This window comes from Rhyacophila brunnea, unplaced genomic scaffold (genome assembly GCF_057557595.1).
Source record: "Rhyacophila brunnea isolate RB1 unplaced genomic scaffold, BYU_Rbru_1.0 scaffold_3, whole genome shotgun sequence".
Classification (NCBI taxonomy): domain Eukaryota; kingdom Metazoa; phylum Arthropoda; class Insecta; order Trichoptera; family Rhyacophilidae; genus Rhyacophila; species Rhyacophila brunnea.
In genome coordinates, this window is record NW_028232965.1 from 15,015,014 (window position 1) to 15,033,476 (window position 18,463).

Below are 18,463 nucleotides of genomic sequence, written 5' to 3' on the forward strand. Positions count from 1 at the left end.
GTACATGGATCAATTTAAATAAATAGTCGAAACATAAAGTATATTCAGGCTTTATTTTTCTTAATGTATGTCTACGGCCGTATGTTGTAGCTTAATCACTGGGAAATGCCAATAGAAATGGCGTATTTAAAAAAAATCCTTATTCTTAGGTCAATAATTATTATAAAACAATCATTATTCGTAGGATGTTTATTCACATTTGAATGGTCAAAGACATAGCTTATAATCAGTATCTTTAGAATTATGTTCAAATGTGGTAATCGTGCCCATTTTTAAATAATAAAATGCCTAATTCTTGTCAAATTTGGGATCACTCACAGAGATTATAAATATATTGTTTTATCGTAAATATTTCACTATATAATGTGAACATTAATTTTACTAATGGTTTTGTAAATGCGTTTAAAAATTAATAAATCTAAAAAATATTAACACCACTGCACATGGATGTACTGAAATATGACTATATTCTAAAACATTAGATCGAGAGGTTTAAAAGAATACTATTTTATGTAATAAAAATACTTCATGCAGTCATCAAATAATGTTTAAAATAAATATAAAGGATAATAGGGCTTCAAAATTATATAAATAGATTATCTGCAACGTTTAAGGAATGTCCAGGCGTATGCTCTTAAAATACCATAAAAACTCCATTTTGACCTACGTGGGGCATGTGGGCCCTTAATGTTAAAAATAAAGTGTACCATAGATTTAAATATTGTAGTAGGGTGCATAAATAATGTCACAAGATTTAAAAATAATATTTTGCAAATTTCGAATGGGGAATTTGTAAAGATGGCTAAACTCATTGGCACACTTTAAAAAAAGAAAATTCTAATATTGAAACGGACACGTTAGCAGAATAGATTACGAAAAATAAAAATTGTATGAGCAGGTTCATACGTCTATGCCAGGATCATTTACAGGATATTTACACATATTTTACAGGATACTAAGATCTTCGTAGTCCTCCGTGTCCCGAAACTTGTACGTATGCAGTTCGCCGTACCACACTTCACCGTGAAATGTTGTATCGGAAATATATGGCCGTATATTAAAAACCGTCCAACCTCTTTGGGTCGTATGTAGGTACTGACATAACATCCATGTCTAAATAAAACACGGTTCTTGTCGGTTTACACTTTACTTACACTTTACAGGAAGCCAGCAGCAATTGTTAAAAATAGCCGATATACTGGATTATTTGTTAGGTTAGGTTTTCATTCTTGAATTTTGCCAAAATCAGCTATGAAAATTGAATTAATGTTCATATTGAATAATAAAAATGGAGACCGTATAGTTTATACAGTCATCTCTTTTCGATAAAATCGATAAATCTTTGGTTTATAATTAAGATGACGAGTGAGAACAGTGGCGCGGAGTCTGACGGTAGCCAGCATCGTAGCGTGACATTATTAGTCCCAATCGGTACAGATAGAGATAGATCTTAAGAGGACGTTCTACAGAAATGGCCTTGAGAATTGAAAATATGATTTTTTAACATGTGGTCCATAATATCTGGTCTACTAGTTAATATAAAAAGGTCGTGTCAAAGTTGTTTGTGTTAATAAATTTGCTCTGTGACTGATCCGACTCATATTTCACATTTATTTCATCAGGGCTGTCGAAGACATAAATCATAATATATATTTATAATTTTAAATTTTTATTTATAATATATATTATTTAAGTTTTGTGCATCTAATGCCGGGTCCACACTGGCAACAAGTTAATTTGCTGGCAACCTCGTTAGATTTTACGATAATTATTGTAAAATTTCTTAAGCAATTATGGTAAGTATCGTAAAATTTAATGAGGTTGCCAGCAACTTGTTGCCAGTGTGGAAATGGCTTAATATCCACTGTGGTTCACGTAGTGGCATGGACCTGGGGTTAGCTAATTCAGGAAGTCAACACCCATGATAGAATTTTTTCCAGTTTTGGTTGCATTATATTCCAAAACTCTTCTGTAAAAATCGTTTCCGAGTTTATAAATGGAAATTTCTCGGTGTACACAGTAAACAAACCTACGAATAAAAAAAGACAAAAAGGAACATACTGATTCATCGCAGTAAAATCTGGTAATCAAATTCGCCATTTTGAAAAGCGACGATTTTGCGTAAACAAATATCACGTGGTCTGTACGTGTGCGGCAAACTTCGAATGTGTTTGTAATTTTGTGCAAAGTGCGAATGTAATGTTTTCAAATAATTGATATGGATTAATTATACCATCGTATTATTTTCTCGAAATCATAAACATACGATAATAGTATTTGAGTATCAACCTATGTTCAATTTGAATTGGGTTATAATAATAATATACCCGTATATATATCAATAGTATGTTTGCTACAAAATCCACCCAAGTTATCAGTACGTACTTGCACAGGTTTGATTAAAAACCATGATGAAATTAACATTTAAAAAATATGAATGCTTAATATTATTTTGACAGCCCTGTTTTCTGATCGGCTTCATGTCGCAGGTGTTCATAAAATAATAATAATTCTCCGCGCGGCAGAAATTATCAGTAATAATAATAATATTTCTTGAAATAAAATCTCCGATGATTAGTGATTTTTGCGAAAAGATCGATTTAAATTGACGTAGTTACGACGCCGAGGTCCTTTTTATACTAAATTATATTTGAACGGCGGGCTCTTCAGCGGGCCCTTAAGCATAACGCATAACTAGACCCTTCGCAACGAGTAGGTGCCGCCCTACTAATCTCCGACGACTCAAAGCCGAACCGGAACCAACAATCAGCGAGAGCTCACTAGGGTCGGCTTTGGGAAGTAACTAATCGTGGAATTGATTGGAACACGTGAGAAGTTCGTGTCAAGTTGATATCGGCAGAATAGGTTTTACACAGAATGTTATCCATCTTTTGATAAGTTTGTTGAGTAGGTACTTTCTTCTTCTAAATATCCAATATCATCACCGGTGGGAGGGCATCAGAATGTACTTACACTGTACTCTTTGATTGAATACTTGCTGGCACCAATTCCTTGAAATTGATTCTAATAGTGGTTCCTGTCAACATCATTTTACTCCCTACTTCAATTATAGTTTGTCAATTCATGGCTACGGCCGTATGTTGTAGCTTAACCACTGGGGAATGCCAAAAGAAATGGCGTATTTCAAAAAAACACTACCTTATTCTTAGGTCAATAATTATTATAAAGCAATCATTATTCGTAGGATGTTTATCACACTTGAATGGTCAAAGACATAGCTTATAATGAGTATCTTTAGAATTATCTTCAAATGTGTTAATCTTGCCCATTTTTTAAATAATAAAATGCCCAATTCTTGTCAAATTTGGGATCACAGAGATTATCAATATAATTTTTTATCGTAAATATTTCACTATACTATTCTTTACACCACTGCACATGGATGTACTGAAATATGACTATATTCTAAAACATTAGAGCGAGACCTTTAAAAGAATACTATTTTATGTAATAAAAATACTTTAAGTAGTCATCAAATGTTTAAAATAAATATAAAGGATAATAAGACTTCAAAATTATATAAATAGATTATCTACAACGTTTAAGATATGACCAGGATCATGCTTTGAAAATAGATCAAAAGCTCCATTTTGACCTACGCTGAGCATGTTCCCCCTTAATATAATTATATATATTTAATAGGGACAGTTATATACGGACGAAACCTGGAAAACACATTATTTTTGTAAACATATTAACACCAAGTTGTTTTTTCGAGATTCCTACTAACAATAACTATTCTAGGTTTGCTCTCAATTGAATGTATGTAGTTCGCAATCGCAAATGACCAGCGAGACGATGAATGAGAGAAGTTGTGAAGATCCCGCGCCGATTCGCTTCGTCGTCCGCCGCACGCAAGACGAAGCAATGCATTTATTTATCATGATAATTAATTATAAGTATATCAGTATTACAAACGTATTATGCATGTAGAGAATGAAACCTATCGTGAAAACTGTAACAGCAGATATAACGTGTTTTGCGTACATTTATAAACGCAACTAGTGGATGAATGCATGAAACATCACAAATCAATTAATATTAATTACTTATCCAGTGTCAGTGAGGCATTTAGAGAAAAGCTGCAAACGCATAAATTCATATTGATAACCCCCCATAATAGAACTAATTTTGTTGATGTTGATATTATTTAAAGATATCATATCATAAAGACAACCTTCTTATAACACGATTGACTAATAAATACCGCCTAAATGTGTACCTATTTGTAAAGTGAAATGCAGATTCATTTAGGCCCGTTTCAGACGGGACACCGGTGTCGCGCTCGTATATAATAAGGAGGCATTTGTATACGAATAAAGGGCCCTTTGTATTATGTTTATGAACACCCCAGAACTAATGAGTCAACGCGTGTCCGGTACTCTTTTCCGTCGGCCGCTACATTCACAAGCCGTCGATACACTTGTTTTTATTACCGTAGCCAGTTTTATGTTCTAATTTATAACGCGAATTTATGCGTTGACTCATTAGCTCTGGGGCGTTCATAAACATAATACAAAGGCCCGTTTATTCGAATACAAAGGACTCCTATATTATATCGAGCGTGACACCGGTGTCCCGTCTGAAACGGGCATTATTCACAATTGGATGCTCGGATTTAATAAAGATACGAATCATTTTTCAGACTTCAATTTCATAATATGGATGGCATTTAACTCTCTACAGTCTACCTGAATAGAATGTATTTTTTCGATATCTTTAGTAGAAGACTAGTTTTGAAGTTGGTATGGATATTGAATAAAAAAAGCACACACAAATCGATAGTTCAATCAATTAAGATTGGGAGACTGCGATGGCTAGGTCATGTGCATCGTATGAATGACAATGAACCGGCAAAGAGAGTGATGTCCAGCAAACCAATAGGGCGTAGAAGAAGAGGCACGCCAAAGATTCGCTGGTTGGATGGAGCTGCCAGTGACTGCCATATTCTGGGGCTACCGAATTGGAAAGCGGCCACACTGGATAGGGACAGGTGGAGGGAGCTGTTGGAGTAGGTCAAGTCCCACACCGGGTTGTCGCGCCCCTGATGATGATTATTGATGACACACAAATCGATACATTTCTTAATACGAGTGTAAGAGATCGTATGCAAATTGGATGGTCAATATTAAATAATAATATTCTCGGGGGCGGATTTGTGGCCTAAGACCGACCCTTGAAATTCTCCAGTCAATCATCACAAAATTAATTTATACATAATATGCATATATACCTTAAGTGTATTAAAACGTTGTTATGAAACGGGATGAATCTTACTGTCGAATATTGAACGGTTCGAAAGGAGATGAAAATGTAATAAACAACAAAACGCCAGGAATTATTGCTACTTGCTACGTTCTCAATTACATATTTGTTTGATATTATATTTGGAATGTATATACCTATATGTACCTACATACGTTTGCAATATAAATGTTGTCAAAAATGCATTTAAGGTTTTCGGGCTACTGGGATTTCTGGGATCATATTGTGAATCGACTAAATATCCAAATACACGAGCAGTGAAGTCAGTAAAAATCAACAATCATCCTACCAGTATCAATCATGGCGCTTTGATTTTTTGCTGCAACATTGACAGTTAAATTATAACTGAATACCTCCCTACGGTGGTTTTTCTGAATACTTTTCTTTGATAGACTATCAGACAATTCGTAACAATACTACAGCGATAAAATAAAAATAAATCGTGCAATTGCGCACTCGTGTGTAAATGTTGGCATTTAGATAACTGCGAATGCTAACCAGCCAGATTCGATAAAAAAAGAAGGTAAGATAATAATAACCGCCTTGTCCAGCGGTTTACAACCCGTTTCAACTACGCATGGACCTCCAATAATAAATATCATCAGCCGGGCGATCAACTGCTGGATGAAGGACTCCCCTCAGCTTCACCCACTCTTCTCGGACTTTGCGAACTTGCGTGAGTCGTTCCAGCGAGGTTTAGGGCGGCCCTGTGGTCGTTTAGTCAAGTGTTTGTCAACCACCGGTCCGGTCCGTAGATATTTTCTGCCGGTTTTTTCAGAAATTCCAGAAGTTCTTTTATTAACAATTTATTTACTGATCGCTTTCTGATTATTTCAATACAATGTGCATGTTATATTTTTTGTATTCGTAATCAGACTACTTATATGTCTCTTATAATATATTATGTATATGATTTTAAAAAGTAATAAACAAAATACTATTTAAATAATAGTTTTTATTAATGCGTTAGCGGTCCGCGAAATATTTCAATTTTTACCGGTCCGTGGGTATATAAATGTTGGGAAACACTGGTTTAGTGCACCTTGGATACCACAATATGATTGCATTTGTCCACACGTCGAGCGCCATTCCGGTCCATCATCATTTCATCATCTTGGCGACGTCTGTCATATCGCCTGTCTCCTTAACCAGTGGTTTCTTTTGTGGTCTTATCGCGTTATGTCAAATAATATGCACCTTACCATGCCACGCTATGCTACTATAGATCTACCAGTATAAGTTGTCCGCTGAGTGAGGGCGCCACATGCCAACATAAGCGTTGGACTATAAAGCCGTAGGTCCCAGGTTCGAATCCTGGGTCTGGCAAGTACACATATTGTTTTTCAATTTGTGTGTGTCAGGGTATGGACCTAATAGGTTGAGCAAGTGGCTGACATCCATTTCTCGTAAAAAACAAAATCTGTCAATACAAACCTCCACTCTGTGGAGGCCCATATGATCCTATCAGGATCGGACATGGTCTATATATATAAAGCTTAGTTCTAAATTCGAACACCGGACGATTTATGATCATGATGATTTTTAGATTTCTCTTACATTACGGGACCATGTTTTATTTCCCATGTACGTATTCAGTATGCATAAATACTGATAGCACACTATACTTACGATGGGAGGTCACTTTTGATGATACTATGTAGGCGGTCAAATGCGCTCCATGTCAGTTACGTTCTTCGAGCAATATCTGTCAAAACATTTGTTGTCCGAGATAGACGTACTTATTGGCCTTCTCGATTTGAATGACTTCCGTGAGATCGCTTTTGCGTCAGCAAGGCAAGGTGTCATTTATCAATTATGTACAGATCAAAAATATTACTGTTGTTCCTACTATGCATATAAACATGCGGCTTCATACATCGAAGGCGTGTAAAAATTAATATATTATAGTCAATTTGATTGCCACCTCTATCTCAAAGTCATTGAATACCTAAACATAGTAGGAATACGTAACATTTTCTAGTATTTTTAAACATTAGTAAAACAAGGAATTCTGAAAATTAATATGTTATCAGTTCTCTCGGCTTGAGCATGGTTTAAAATTGTTTTGATCCACTATTGTGTGAGTTTTTCTTGTGCTGTTTGGCACGAGATATCGCACGGTCGCCGGACAAAAGGGTGACTAAAAAACAGAGCCCCACACTTGGAAGGCCATGTAATTTCGAATACCAATCGTAGGAATATTATCTAAAACCATCGGGGTTTATAACTGTCAAGCGAGGACATTGACATGGGGCCTCATATCGCACGCGAAGATAGCTTAATTTGCAACGAATTACCTGAATCGCCATGACCGAATACCGGTGTTGAAATCAGAAAGAGGAGTAAAAATTAGGATAAAGGCAGCTCCACATAATATATTGACCGTTTTTTTATTTGAATTTGGTAAAGAAAGGCACTTTACATTCGCGGACATCTTGCCCGCAACCCATCGATATGAAGCCGAGCCTGCAGCCCAATCCCTGGACGAAGCACTACGGAACCCGTCACCAGCAGGGCAATTTTTGAATGAAGCACTACGAAACCTGTCATCAAACCACTTTGACTGAAGCAGGTAAAATTTTTAGTTTTAATTTAGTGCTTCAGTCAAAGCGGTTTGGTGACGGGTTTCGTAGTGCTTCATCCAGAAATCGACCTCCTGGAAGGAGGTTTAAGAAGATATTCTGGCTGTTTGGATGACTTCATTAATTATGGATAAAATTGTAACAATGCTTTCACATACGCAAGACATTTTCCTTGGTAGTGGTAAAATAGGGTGACATTTTGCCATCTTTTTCTGATATTTTAGGCACCTACATGTGGCACGTTCCTAAATTCATGGATGCCAGCATAAATTCCTAATAATTTTAACAAGAATTTAGATATTTTTTCTACATCCTTGAATGATACTTATTATTATTATTATACAACACGGGGTGAACCTTAGCCGTCTCAACCACCGTTCTCTGACATCTCCTACCGCTTACATTGGATCGCCAGTTGAGCATGCATATCTACTGGAGGCAGTGTTGCCATATTTTGAAAGTGGAATTATAGTACAGAGCCTCTCAGAGAGTTTCTCAGAAAAAAAATAACAGAGAATTTAGTAGAATGTGTAAATATTTCACCACGGGCCGCAGGTTCCCCAATTTTCATAGTCGACTCGTTTTTTTTTTAGGAAAAATATTTCGCCGCGGGCCGCAGATTCCCTATTTTCCGAAGACGAGTCGATTGCAAAATGGCAAATGCAAAATTATAGTACTTTTATATTAAATTATAGTACGATATTCAAAATTATAGTATTTTGGGCGTACTATACCTATTTTATATCGTACATAGTACGCGGACCAAAATTATAGTACAAATACTATAATTATATTACGGTTGGCAACACTGACTGGAGGTTCCTTTTCACTCAGTCCAGTAGTCATAGATTCATAGAATAATTAATACTAACTTAATGTTCGTTTATGTGTGCTTTACGGGCTGGGTAATAATACTCCTTATTAATAGTCTTTGACATGGCATCATATAATATAACATTACCTACTACTCCCATTAGCAACTCCCTATGAACAATTGAATAAAAAATATACTTAATAGAGTGGATAGGCTGGTAGTGCTCGTACTTAAAAATATAAAAATCTTAATAGTAAAATGATAACATAGTATCAACTTCGATATATAGTAAAAATATATATATCATCATTACTAATATATAATATTCTGATCATCAAAATACGAGACTACATCGACAAAGATGTCGATCTTTAAGTTGGTAGGTATCTGGGTGTTGATAAATTCTAATAAAATATTGGAATACCTTTATTTACCTACCTATGCTTATAAAATACGGGCTTGGCATGTAGTAATAAATGCAAACGAAGAACGCCTAGGTTTGCGTCATAGAAATTAAAATATGTTCACGGTCTCATTGATTAATTGAATTCAGTCAATTAAATGTTTAATTTAACACCCATATTATTAAGAAAATTTTTAAAGAAAGCAGATATTTCAAACGTAAAGATCATATTTTTTACTTTTGAAATTTTCATATCAGTAACTGTCCTATTCATATCAGTAACCGTCCTATTCATATTCGCATGAGCCATTGCCATTGAATGACACACATTTTTAATACACAAAGCCAAAGACGCATTGTAAAAATAATGCATAAGTGGAGGTTGAAAGCTTCCTTCCTCACTGTGATAGGATTTAAGACCACAGAGCGTACGGTTGGCATCACTGCTCCTTGCCAGTGTTGCCAACCGTACTATAATTATTATAGTATTTGTACTATAATTTTAGTCCGCGTACTATGTACGATATAAAACAGGTATAGTACGCCCAAAATACTATAATTTTAAATATCGGAAAAATATGTAAAAAGTACTAAAATTTAGATATTTCCGTTCGATAAATTGGTGCAAAGTACTATAATTTTGCAATATAAGAAGATTTGGAGAACTTGGAAAAAAAAATGCTCGAAAAACGTAAAAACATCCCTTGACTGGTTTAAAATGAAATTTCTGGAATTCTTCGATAAGCATTTTTAGTCGAAAGAGGTACCTAAATAAAAAGGGGTCTCGGAGTTTCTCAAATTCTCCGTTATTTTTTTTCTGAGAAACAAAAAACCTATATATTTTAACAGGTGACAACGCGTACTATATTTTTTCCCCAAATACTATAATTTTGGAGGCTCTGTACTATAATTCCACTTTGAAAAGATTTCAACACTGCTCCTTGCTTTAAGGTTCAAATAGACTATATGACGATCGGGCACATATATGCTAAGAGCGTTTTAGTGTCTATGATCAAAGCTATGCCATTCCGACATTTATACATACATATTGTATGACAGCTATGACATCGTATTTACACTCTGTGACACCCTGTGACACAGGACGCCAACATAAGAAATGGGTTTTTCGACATATATATGACCGATCGTCATAGAGTGTATTTGAAGCATTAGGTAGGTAGTACCAAAGTATGAATAGTCATTCATCATAGGTAGACTCAGTGCATATTTATAAGAAGGTTTGGTGCAGTACAAGTATGACTTCAGTGTTGCTAATCTACTTTCACTTTTGTGTGAAAATTCTTTAAAAAATCTATTGCATTATGTAATAATAATTTTCTTACTCTGTCGATTCAAAGAAATACCACGTCCAATTTTTGATAACATCGTAGAAATATGCGGATAAAGATATTACTGGTAATAATAAAAATTTATGTAGCTACCTAGTTGAAAATTAAACAAGAAAATGTACGAATAACATGTACCTATATCCAAGCGCTTTGTTTTGGGAAACGTTGTTATATTAATAACAATTTTGAATTCAGCCAATAAGGGAGCTAGACTGCACATAATAACATACCAAGATCGGATAACAAAATAATATATTAAAATATTATGTTGGTTTAGTGACCGTCTTAAATATCAAATTTACGTCTACAATTACTCATCAATCATTGTGAGGACTAAAAATTATTATCATACCTACCAAATAACGACTGAATAAAGTGATATCTATTCTAAAGAGTAAACAATGTAGGTATGTATAATGATAATATAAAATCATGCCTAACGAAATTTTGATTATTATAGGTGTTTCGGTATGCCAAAACAACCCACAAGAAATCATATTATTTTGTTTGTAAATAGATAGGTAGGTACCTACCTCTTCAACTGATGTGACTGCGATGGGATTCTCTCAAAATCTGAGGATTCTAATGTCATGTCAGGTATCATACCTTCAATATCCATGTAGCAAAGTGAGCGAGAGATGTACATAATATTATTATCACAATCATATTAATTTACAATACACACATCATAAAGGATATGATTCTCAACAATATTTAATCATAATAATAAGTTAAATAATGATCGTACATGATTAATTATAGTCGGCGTGTACACATATTAATTTTTTTATGTCAGATACATAACCTGCCAAAAAAAGATATTTAGGTTAGAATTGATAGTTTTGTCAATAACATTATAATAATCATCGATCATACTTTTAAACAAAAGTTGCATTTAATCTTTTATAAACCATATGCTTTATACTTAAACGTCAATACCCAGAAGACCTGTATTATTCATCAATTGATAAGATTGACTGCGGCAAATCATTTGGGTAAACGCCTATAAAGTCAAATCCAAGAACTTGACGACTACTGACGGCGAGATAGAACCTGCACCATCCCTCAGGAGACGTGTTAACATCGCTAGTATATTATGCAGCAAAGAGGAATATACAGCAATCGTGTGAAAATTACAACTAAATTGCGAATAAATGCAGTCTGAGGTGCAATCGCGAATCGTGAAGTAGCAGAGTTGTCAAATGGCAAAGATTGCCAAGCGACAGTTACGAAAAAATTGACAGGCTTACCTAAATCTTACGCAGCACAATATCCAATAGTGGTATCCAAAAATCCACTAGCGAAAATCACACACCAAACAAAATATTAATAAAATGTTAACTTCTTGAATGGAGAAAACTCCCACCAACACAAAAAATGGCGAGTGAGCCAGCACCGCCTTTAGTTGCAAGATATAAAATATGGCAGCGTTCTTTAGCGACCGGCATCAATACTGATGGTGACATCTATGCATTTGTCCAACAAAGAGAAATACTGGTAAAATTTCTGTTTTACCGACAAGAATAGTGATTTGTCGATCATAGACAATAGTATAAAGTATATTAGTCTATGATAAACATTTTAGTAAAAAGGCTGTATTATCAACAATACCTCTTTTTAAAATGAGGTGATTGTGTACCTACTTACTATACACATTGACGATCCAAAAGAACATTGATTAAGATCCTTCCAAATAATCTAATTAGGTAGGTTGGTACCTACCTACTTATTGTTCAAATAAATACTAAAACAATAATTAAATGTCATTCATTATGCTTCAAATACACTCTATGACGATCGGTCACAATATGTCGAAAAACCCGTTTCTTATGTTGGCGTCCTGTGTCACTGAGTGTAAATACAATGTCATAGACTGTCACATATATTATGTCAAACGATCTATGACAGCCTTCTATGTCATAGATTTTTGGCTCAGTGTAAGTGCTCGTCCGTGGTGGTTTGGCGGGCGCGGGGCGGGCAACTCAAACGTATGAACACGTCTCGACGTGTCCGTAGACAATGCGCGGGGACGGGTGTTCGCGCGTGTTGTTTTGGCGCGTCTAGTTCGACGCAGGCAAGATCGTACATGCGTCGGGCTCTTCCCATACTGCGCGCATAGAGGTGTCCGCACTGAATAGACAGGCGCCGACGCGGGAAACGAGCGAGTAGCGGGTGTCTCAAACCATCATGAGCTTACCGCGCGCGTCTGGTGTATTTATGGTATTATTTTCACAAACCACCAGAGGTCTGGAAAAGTCTTTTTTAAACTTTAACTTACATATTATCCAATATATAATCAAAATATAAAATCGACCAAGCGTACTTGATGGAATTTGAATTTAAATTCATATATTATATAAATTTACCAAATAAACAGGAATTAACTGTATCAGATGACAGTGTGTATTCACCATTGGTGGTATTTGAAGATGCCAAAAGGCGATAGTCGGATCGCAAAAAATGACTCAAAAGGAATAGAAAAAACTTAGATCAATTAGAATATACTTAATCAAATATTTTCTCATGTTACTCTTTTTCGAAAAACTTGTCTGGTTGTTCCTGCAGTTTCTTGTATAAGTTATAAAATTCTTCTGTTAAATTAGTGCTTTCCATATTGATTTCATTGGCCCCATATTTTGCTGCAAAGTTTTGCCATTTCAAATAGGAGTTTTCCAGTAAAAGCTTTTCTGTGTTTATGGTTTCCTATCCCTGATTTGACGCTGAACACGACTGGACGCGCGCGGGCTACTACGGACACTCTACCCGTGCCCGTCCCCGCGCCTATTCCGCGTCGAAGACGCCCCATGACTACGGCCAAGCGCTAAACACCTCGGTAATTTTGTGTGACACTAGTTCCAATATGTCTGTGACATCTATGCCAAACATGTTGTCACAGGTTGTATATGAATATTATTGTATATGTGTCATAGATCGCGTGGAAGTGTTTTTTCTGTCTTTGATTCCAAAAATTTTCCATACAAAATCATAATCTTCAAGTCTAGTGGCTCCGTGCGTAGTAGATCTATCACTCCAAAGTCACCCCCTGAAGATAAATACCTAACTGGGACTTATAAATAGGTACCTAAACGGGACTTTTAAGATAAATACCTCTTCAGTACTTAATCATTTTGGAGACGCGAAAGTTTTAGTTTTGAACAGCGGTTCTTCAACGGAGGCCCTGAATTTTTTTTTCGAACTTTTATTTTATTGGCCATCAGTTTCCAAAGCTTCTTCATGACGGCTCCGTGCGCTTTGTAATAATAATTGTATAATATCGGTGACAGCTTTGTTTGAATTATGTGAACTTTGATAAATTGTGAACAATCGTGAACTTGGACCTTGACTTGACTTTGTGTAACTAAGTAATAATTAATTATGTGTATCAATAAACAACCCTTTGACTATAATTAAACTAAAACTTGTTAATCAAGTGTGAATGTGGACAATATAAGGACTTAATTAATTTTTTACGAGTTTCATTTGAAGCCCCTTCATGAATACTCCAATCCAAGAGACCACTGCCTGCTCTCCTACATCGATGAATCTCCACTTCCACCCTCAGAGCTAGCCGAGGGATTCGGAGGCACCTCATCAGGCACCCACCCGGAATAGACGATTTTACGGATATGGGTGTCTTTTTTTCATAATCGGCTCAACCTTTAACAATAATGCATCGAAATCTTCCAGCGACAAGCGTACGAAATTTTCATACATTGTCGTATCTTCAGCTCTTAGCTCTCTTATTAAATTACTGTAGCATCCGAGAGTCTCCCGTCTTGCAATCCACTCACGCACCCAAGCTCTTCAACGTCTTGGTTTTTTATTGTCTACCAACAATAAAATATGCCACGATTGCCGCGGCAGTAGCTCCATCCGCCGGCGTTATAATATGATATGGACAGGAACCAAATAGTTAAATAAATAGATAAATAAATTTAAAATCTCACTAACAAGCCTACTGATTTATTTCGTTTTATATTATCGTCACTGTTCTGGCAGAAGACACTAATTCGAAAAAATGACATATTGAGTTAGTCATCATACCAAAATGTTACTTATTTCAAACTTTACCGTCTGGTAACCTTTTTAATAAATAAACAGTCTTTATTTTAAAGTAATCCTTTTTACGATTACTTAATAAACTCACCATTTAAAACATTTTAACAACTTCAAAGTCAAATTACTCAAAACTAGAATTCTCCAGTTAGTGTGTTCTGCCAGAACAGAGACGTTATTATCTGTTTGACGTTTACGAAGGCGTACCAACCATAAAGTTTGACAAACGTCATTATATTATGGTAGTATTTATCAGTGGCAAATATGTGACACAATAGATTTTACGGCATCGTGTGTAAACGGATTGGCACATACGGGTGTCATCTATGCCCACGCCTCTATCATAGTTTTTTTTGACATAATTATATTGGCTTATGTGTAAACGGAATGGCATAGATATGATCATAAAAGACACTAAAACGCTCTTGTCACATATGTGCCCAATCGTCATATTACAGGTTCGTTTTTTTCAACCTGAACGAAACAAATCAAATTAAACCATAGACAATATACATACAAATTGTATGAGTAGACAGTTGACCGGAAATGGTTTGAGATTTGACGTTTGGTTCAGTGTATCAATGAAAATCAAATCATTCTCGGACCATCAGAAATGGTTTGACATGAAACTTCAAACCGATTCGGACGATCCATAGACTAATGGCAATCTGTCAAAGTGTTGATAAGCATTATTCGGCATTTTGGTATATATCATGAGGTGTTCATATTAATATGTTAGACATTTACACCATAGAAGTTTACTTGAATAATGTATATTATAGATTAATAATCAATACCGATCCAAGTTCGATTTAATATCATTACTATAATTATTATGTCAGACCAAGAATTTATTTTCATTTTATTTATATTTTGTAACGGAGATTCTAAGCTACAAACTGTGTTAAATCAACCCGGAATGATCTTTATATTACCTACCTAACGAATTTTATCAATTTAAGTAATATGTTCGATTGTCGTCTAAGTCACAAAATCATACTGTCGACATGAACAAGTGGTCAATTATAAAAAGCTCTTATCAAAAGTAATTTTTAAAAACTTGTCATACCTATAAATCTTATAAATTAACTAAATGGCTACTTATTCACGAAGCATTCTTTATATTTTGTACATTTAAAACGAATGAATACGAATTTGTATTATTGTAGACAACGATAGGAGGTTAGAATTTCATAAGAAGTTGACGTTTCAATAAATATGTTTCTGTTTTAGAGACTAATATGTTATGAATTAATTTTAAGTACTGGCAACACTAATTAGTCGTCAGAAAAGCGTTTCCGTGGACATTTAGGCCATCCTCCCACGGCGCAACTGAAATCTGATGGAACTGGTTTGTGAAGGAACTCATAAACTGACCAATGTGATGCTTCGCACACGGCGCTACTGAAACCCAGTTGAAATAATAATCACATAACCTCAAACTGTCAAACTGGACTATCAGCTGTGTTGTACAAAAACTGACAACACGCGCGCTGCAGCGTTTACATAAGGTTATTTTAATTTTCCGATTAATATTTAACCAATTTTGGTAAGAAAATATGATTTTTCACCGAAATCTAATGATGTTGGTACCACTGTTTTACGGTGACTGGAAACTTCAGAGACCGCGCGACTAGCATGTCGCGTCTCTTCGCGACCGTTTTGAAGCTGAGAGATTCCAGTCTCGCCGTCAGCGAGCCGCCATTGAAATACATTAGCTAGATACTGGCTGAAATTTTAGTTTCAGTACCGTCGGACTTCAGTTGCGCCGTGGGAGGATGGCCTTTCCAAACGGTTCCATTTCGTTTGTTTGATTCAGGTTGAATGATACAGACTGATAGTCTATTTGAACCTTTAGGGCTTGCGCAGACAGAGCGCGGTCAGGCGGTCTGCGTTCCGCGTTCGGAGTTCGGCGTTCTTTGTACTGTATGGACTTCATACTGTATGGGTACACAGCCGGCGGTCAGACCGCGCCGGTCAATTGGAACGCTAGAGTTCTTGAGTTCTATGCCCGGAATTACAAAGAACGCCGTACCTCCCGTCCAGTCCCGTCATAGGAATTTGAGCAGTCACACAACATAGAGCGAAACCACACGGGGGAGTGAGTACGCAACAGCGGTGCTTTCTCACTTCCACTCGCAGTCGGAATATAGCGGTCTCGCATTATGCAGCGCTTGTGTCAGTACAACGTTTGTAAACAAATGGAACGCTTATTGTTGACCGCCACCTGTCTGCTGTCCCTGAACGCTAGCGGTCAACGGTCGGTTGAACGCAGAACTCCGACCGCTCTCTGTCTGCGCAAGCCCTTAGTATGGTCAGCAAAGTTGCCAACCGTACTATAATTATAGTACAATACTATAATTTTGAATCCTTGAAAAATGTAAAATACTATAATTTTAGCTAAATATACCAAAAATACTATTATTTTGAAGGATTCGAGACGAAAAATGTTCCTGTACCATAGTTTTTTCAGAAATACTATAATTTTTACCCTTTGGTACTATCAACATAGAAAAATATGGCAACACTGATGGTCAGTTAAATAGTACCTACTCACTGAACGCAGGTTTTTCGCGTGGAGCACCCCAGATCTGCGGACTATTAAATCCGCAGACCAGAGTCGTTGGATTCAAATTGGATTCAAACATGTTTGATATTGTAGGGCTTCGTCCGTCGATCACTACGTAAATTCGATTCCACTTACGACTTACTTTCGACGAAAAATCTGTAATTATTTTAAACATTTTTATTAATTATTTTTTTAATTTACACATTAGAAAATGAGAGATTTATCAATTATTTTTTAATGTGTATTTATGAAATTCTTCAAAGAAAACGTAAAACTTGTGTTATTTTCACTTCTATATTATTTTATGTAGCTAAGTCTACATGTAGATAACACAAAATTGTAAGATTATTGGAAGGCATTACCTACGTTAATCGCAACGTATGACTAGGGCCCGGATTTATATGCTAGTGCATGTTTTGTTAGGATGTATGCACAGCTATGAGAGTTGCACAGAAATCTGTTTTGAAAGACATAGAATCCAAAAATAAAATTTTATTGTGCATATTAATGCATATTTGAGACGTTAGAGCATATTTGAGGCATTAGTGCATATTTAATAAATAAATGCATATTTTAGAGCTTTTGAATGTATAATTTTAGTTTTTTTAAATTATTTTATCGAAATATAGCTAAGTTAGGAAGGAAGATAGTTTAGATGCACTTGCATTTTTAATGCCAACTCCGAGTTGTGGATTTATCAGTGGAAAGTCAACTCGGGCACTATTATTTAAAGTTTGCCCAAGTGGACGTTGAGAGGTAGTTTTCCGCATATAAACAAAATACTGACAGATACCTATGCGGAAAAATTGAATGCCAGAGCCAGTGGCGCACCCAGGATTTAATATTGGGAGGGCCCAAGGAAGAGAATGTAAATTAGTCCCATAGGCTCTTTTTCTTCTTCACAGCCTAATTTCTCGTTGTCTATTGCACTCGGTGTACCTACACCATGGTCCCCACATCCTGAAACGGGCCCTCAGGCTAGGATATTTGGCGGGTCCCCTACCTACCGCTAAGATTAAAGGCAGCGTGAAACACTACATTAACGTTTTTCAAATTGTGTTTTTGTTCAAATTAAGGGTACTTATTAGGTAAATTATTGGCGATTTTCAATACATCCACTTTAATAATGGAGCTGTCGAGTATCGACACATAATAATCAAAAAATATATTGCACAATTATATAAGTAATTTAAAATGTTCATGGCCATGAAATATAATAGCGCCGCAGGCGACTTTTTTACTAATAAAGCTAATTTATGATGTGTGTTTATCTCAATTATCTCGTCAACCCGACACGCCGGGCCCCCAGGCTAGAGCCCTGTCAGCCCTCCCCAGCCATGACCTACACCACTCCGGAATTCGGGTGGACACCGAGAAATTTTTGATAGTTCCATTAGGGATTGG

At 35.9% G+C, this 18,463-nt stretch overlaps 1 protein-coding gene across 1 annotated transcript in view; it reads right to left on the reverse strand.

Moving 5' to 3' along the window:
• The window catches only part of SCAR (wiskott-Aldrich syndrome protein family member 3 SCAR), a 48,770-nt gene extending 36,919 nt beyond the window's left edge, over positions 1–11,851 (reverse strand). Inside the window, exon 1 of the mRNA XM_085952687.1 lies at positions 11,685–11,851. The gene's annotated coding sequence lies outside the window, so the exon portion shown is untranslated. The remainder of the gene's footprint in view (positions 1–11,684) is intronic.
• Positions 11,852–18,463: the final 6,612 nt, after the last annotated feature.